Source organism: Pelobates fuscus, chromosome 10, assembly GCF_036172605.1.
Source record: "Pelobates fuscus isolate aPelFus1 chromosome 10, aPelFus1.pri, whole genome shotgun sequence".
Lineage (NCBI taxonomy): Eukaryota > Metazoa > Chordata > Amphibia > Anura > Pelobatidae > Pelobates > Pelobates fuscus.
Genome location: NC_086326.1, coordinates 106,893,216 through 106,898,504, shown reverse-complemented (window position 1 = coordinate 106,898,504; position 5,289 = coordinate 106,893,216). Strand labels below are relative to the sequence as shown.

The 5,289-nt window shown below is 44.1% G+C and overlaps 3 non-coding genes across 3 annotated transcripts; all 3 read right to left on the bottom strand.

Annotated features, from left to right (window-relative positions):
* Positions 1 to 1,818: 1,818 nt before the first annotated feature.
* TRNAG-CCC (transfer RNA glycine (anticodon CCC)) lies at positions 1,819 to 1,889 on the bottom strand. The gene has a single exon. It is a non-coding gene; the product is annotated as a tRNA-Gly (tRNA).
* A 519-nt stretch (positions 1,890 to 2,408) lies between these two features.
* Positions 2,409 to 2,479, bottom strand: TRNAG-CCC (transfer RNA glycine (anticodon CCC)). The gene has a single exon. It is a non-coding gene; the product is annotated as a tRNA-Gly (tRNA).
* Positions 2,480 to 2,774: 295 nt separating this feature from the next.
* TRNAT-UGU (transfer RNA threonine (anticodon UGU)) lies at positions 2,775 to 2,847 on the bottom strand. Its single transcript has one exon. It is a non-coding gene; the product is annotated as a tRNA-Thr (tRNA).
* Positions 2,848 to 5,289: the final 2,442 nt, after the last annotated feature.

Here is a 5,289-nt window from a genome sequence, read left to right as displayed (position 1 = left end):
ATGCGGAGCTTAGTAGATGGGGTAATCCGATGTTTTATCTCCGCCGACGCAGGCAGTCCGCTCCGGTTTCTTTTTTTGCCCCTTACGTTTGGGTTTGGGAAGTACGGCAGATGAGGCCAGCATGTTGGTACAGTGTTCCTTGCTGAGGGTTGTAGGTTGAAGCATGTTAGTGCAGTGTTGTCTGTTAGCAGATCCCTGCTCTTAAGTTGGCATGCTGTGTCTTTGGCTGCTCTGCCAGTTTTGGCTCGTCCTGGGACCGGGCTTTGTGCTTTTAGTGTGGTCGTAGCAGGTAGCTGCCAGTTCATGTTTAGTTCGCGCTGGTATATCGTTGGTGCGGAGTCAAGTGAGTGGGGGAGCTTCCCTCTAGTATAAGTGGCTCGGCACGTGGTCTCCGCCATCTTGTGTGCGGCCTCCGTGCTCTAGTTTAACCCTTCTGCGGAATGGAGTGCTGGTGGTATTGCATTCACAGGGGGCCACGGGGTGAGGACCGGGATCACCCCCACCGGTCCAGAGGGGGGGGAAACGGGGCCACACCCGCCCAACTTCGTGCCTCTGGTCGACAGCTGGTAGGCAGGATAGCAGGGCAGCGGCCGTCCGTCCCGCTCACCGCCCAGGCGCTCTCCATCTTGGATGACGGTGAGCACCCCTCCGAGGGACTAAAACTGTGCAGCAAGCCTCTCCTCGGGACCAGGGTGTCTTCAGCTCGGTCACAGCTGCCAGTCGTCAAGTAAGTGCCGGTCTTGTGCGTTTTTCAGGGCCAAAACCAGTAGAACCTGCAGGAGCTGTTCTGGTGTGCGACCGTTCGGCTCGGCGGTGCGGCCCCGCCCCCCTGAAATGTATTTTTAATTCCAGAGAATTCACACTTTAACCATATGCACTAAAAAAGGCGTAGTCGGCGCCGCATGCAGAGGAGATCGGGAGGCCCGTGGGAAGGGAGGCTTGGAGAGATAGGGACTGTGGAATAGTGGCATTTATTTGTAGGGATGTGCATGATCCAAAACATTTTCGGTTCGGTTCGGAAATTCGGGTAAGAAAAGAATTTGGCACTTCGTCAATCCGGGACTTCGGCGGTTTGGTTCGGCACTTCTCAAATTCGTGACTTTGGCAATTTGGACATTCGGAAGTATCTGAATGTCCGAAATGCCTGAAATTCGTCCGAATTCACATTCGGGACAAAACAAATTGCACATGTCCATTTGTGGAGGGCACAACGCTAGCACAGCACAATCAGCTACTGGTTTATCCCCTTCTTAAGTTTTTCCTTTTACCCTTTTTCTTGAACATGCGAAAGTGTACTGTTTCGCTTCAAATTTTTTAAACAATGAATTTTCAATGATGACACAATAATAAAAATATACAATGTATTTTATATATGCGTTACAATGCACGCTCGGCTCATAATCTCGGCCGTCTGACTAGGCAACTGTTCCTCTAGCTGCAATCCTAAAATATTGAAGACTTCTAAGCGCATTACTTCCCCCATAGGTGACTTAAATGAGCCCATGTTTAATGGCGCTGTGATGATAAGCTAAAAGGCACATAAAGCCCTACACCTGCACATCCCCAGACAGATCCCTTTAACCACCATTTGCGAAAGAGGGGACCTTTATCATGGTTATTATTAATATTATTATGCCATTATACATTAGCCACAAAATCCTAAATTGAGTTGGTTAAAGCTATGTGATCTTATTGTCAAGTTTTATGTCATGTACATTCCTGTGCGATTCACATGCCATTATTATTTAGTATGTTATGCTATTATCAACGCAGAAATAAAGAATAAAAAAAATAAATTAAATAAATTAAAAAGCTACGTGCGCCAGCCGGGACTCGAACCCGGGTCGCAAGAATGGGAATCTTGCATGATACCCCTACACCACTAGCGCCAGATAGGAAACTGCAAAGCATACCGTGTAGTTAGTGCTCTATCGTATATGTCACGCCACCTAGTGATGGTTTCGGTGTAAGGCACGGGTAATGCTGACCAAGGTTGTTTCCGAGTTCTGGTCACATGTTCAGATTTTAGTAGGCTATAGGACACAATGTACTGCACATCCTTCAGCAACTGAAGTCATTTTTCTTAAATCTTTGTGAAAGCTGTCCATATATCCTAAAATCATTGCAATCTGAATGTTTGTAGAGTTCTGCAATAATAAGAGTCACGCCTTCGCTAACTGTTAACATGTTAACACTGTGTATCTGTGAATTAGAAGTAAGACCCATATAGAATATAGACAGCATTCTGATTGTATCCAGCTACTGTGTAACAAAACAAGGATGGCTCACATTTTCACCTCCCAAAACAACAAAGGCAAATGTTTCTGAAGGGGAAAAAAAATAAAAGAGTATTTCAAAATATGTCTACTTTAGAAATAAAATAAACACTAAAAATAAAAAAAGTAGAGTGCGCCAGCCGGGACTCGAACCCGGGTCGCAAGAATGGGAATCTTGCATGATACCCCTACACCACTAGCGCTTCATGAACGAATGGGACATTGATCATAGTGGGGTCCTTCACATGTAGTATTGGTGTATATTTCATATATAAGCACGTTATTGTGTGAATGTTACTAAATCAGGTCAATCGCGAATGTACTCCATTATCTCTTAGACAGCCAAGTAATTATCTCTACAGTTTACAAACATATAAATATTATTTATTTATGGTTCATAGCCTATATTATACAATACATGATTTAAGATTGTGCTAATACAAAATATACTGTAAAGTAGGTTTGTTTTTCTATTTCTAAAACAAAAAAACTAGAGGCAGGCCCCAGCGAGATTTGAACTCGCGACCCCTGGTTTACAAGACCAGTGCTCTAACCCCTGAGCTATGGAGCCTTACATAGAAAAATTCATTCAGATTTCGACTTAGATAGTTTACCTACCTCAGGTTATTCTGCTTTAGGATTATAAGTGTGTATTCTTTTTTTTTTATTATATATTCTTTATTTTTCGTGCTGACCGGTTTCAAAAGAACATGGGTGGCTTGCGCAGAAGCCTGTTTTGTGATTCAACGGTAGGTATGTATGCACGCAATACAGTGTTATTGGTACCTTTTTGAGTTTCGTATCCTGTGACCTGCGCAGAGGCCGGTTAAGGTGTCTATTGCTGCAGTATCTGTCAGCTTTTTACTTTTTTCTCTTTTCACATACAGTGTAACATTTCATAACATAATTAACCACATTAAAATAAAATTAAATTAAATTAAGTAGTTCAAAAGCAGGAGTGAGATTTCGCTATCCCGGTTCTGTCATTTCTATTTGTCTTAGATGTCGTATTGTTCCCGTGTGGCCCAGACTTTCCGGAACGTGTTGGTGGTATTTCTCACCTGAGCTGTCATTTTATCCATTAAGTAGTTATCCCTAATTTTTGTCTTGACCAGGGTGAGTGGGGCTGTTTCTGGATTTATCCAGTGTTGCGCTATCGCTCTTCGAGCGGCTAGGTAGAGCATATTTAGAAGTCTTTGGTCGTGTTTGTGGAGCCCGTCCGTGGGTCTTGAGAGAAGGCATGCCCATGGGTCCGGTGTCAGTTGTCATTCTAAAATTTGTGAGCATAAGTCTACTGTCTTTCCCCAGTATTCCTGTATCTTAGGGCATTGCCACCACATATGGATGTATGTGCCCCTCCCTCCGCACAGCCGCCAGCATGTGTCTGTAGGACTCTGTTTCATATGATATTGTTTCACTGGGGTGGTATACCACCGTAACATTATTTTGAAAGCTTGTTCTTGCAGTGTTGTGCAGATGGACACCTTTGCATTTGCCTCCCATATGTCCTGCCAGTCTGTCCCCTCCAATGTTTCCCCCAAGTCCGCCTCCCATCTATCCGTGTATGTTTGAGCTCCCCATGTTCCCGATGCTGTGCATATGTGGCTATACAGCTGCGAGATTAGTTTCGCTGGCATTTTTTCTTTCAGGCATATTTGTTCGAAGAAGGTTAGGGGTTTCACCGCGGCTGTTTTAACCTCTATTGTTTGTGCGAAATCTCGCAGCTGTATGTACCGGAAGAAGTCGCGAGTTTGTAGCGGGGTGAGGGATTTTAGGTGCTCATATGAGACTAAGTGGTCGTCCGTGTAGAGGTGTGTATATCTCTGTAAGCCTGTTGCTTCTATGCCTTTGAAGTCTTGTGCCCTTATCCCTGGGGGGAATGCCCTATTGCGCAGTACCGGTTATTTGTGTGTATTCTAACAAACACTGTGCTCCTGAAGCGGTTAGGTAATTTAAATGAATCAACGAGTTAGTGCCACGGGATGCAAGATAAAAGAGGGAATTAAAAAAAAACAGTGATAAGAGTGAGAGAGCAATGCAAAAGAGGGGAATATATCATGGAAATAAGGAGACAGTAGTGAAAGGAAGTGAGGGAAGAGATTGAGAATAGGAAACAGTGATAAAGAAGGGTGAGATAACAATATGGAAGAAATGAAAATGCAACAAAAAAAGGAAAAAATAGTTATTAAAAAGTGTATGAAAGAAATGGATCTGGATACAGAGAGACCTGCCACAGATATATATGGGTGATAAATCATGGTTACAGAAGTTTATTAATTAATATTGTCAAGTTGGATGATGAGTTTATATTTACATGTGCAATATTGCATGACTATAGATAGAATATATATATATATATATATAAGATGTTCGCTGAAGGTTGTTTAAACCCTTCCCATGTTCATTCTTCAGTAATCCTGTCAGGATTGCTAGTTGATCCAGCACGTAGAATTGTGTCACACCTAGGACTAAAAGGTAACGTCTTACCGGGCCTTACAATGGCTGGACTAAATGTACCAGAGAATAGTCAGAATACTAGCCGAGGTCGGGGATACAGAAAGGAACACAACGATAGGGGATAGCCAGAAGTCAGGGATACCGGAATACAGGGAAATCAATACGAAGCCAAAGTCAATAACCAGAAGTAAACGCTCAGAAACACACTCTCGGACAACCACTAGGGAAACCACGACAGGGCAATGATGAAAAGGCATAAGAAGTTTAAATAAGCCTATTTTGGCTCTGCTTGGCCGAAAATCAGCTTTTGACCCCAAAACGTGCGCGTGCGTCTCCCGCGTGATGTCACGCACACGCCGACGTCGTCATTAACGTGGGCAGACGTGGGGCTAGAATTTGTCGTGGATACGCAGCGGCCTGCGTCCATCAACATGTTGCAGGAGTCAGGCACACAAACACACGGCCGCTGGGATCAAATGCTGCAAGGTGAGGCTGAATATGTTACATTACCCCTCACCTGAAGACCGCCCACCGGGCGGGTAGGACCAGGTTTGAG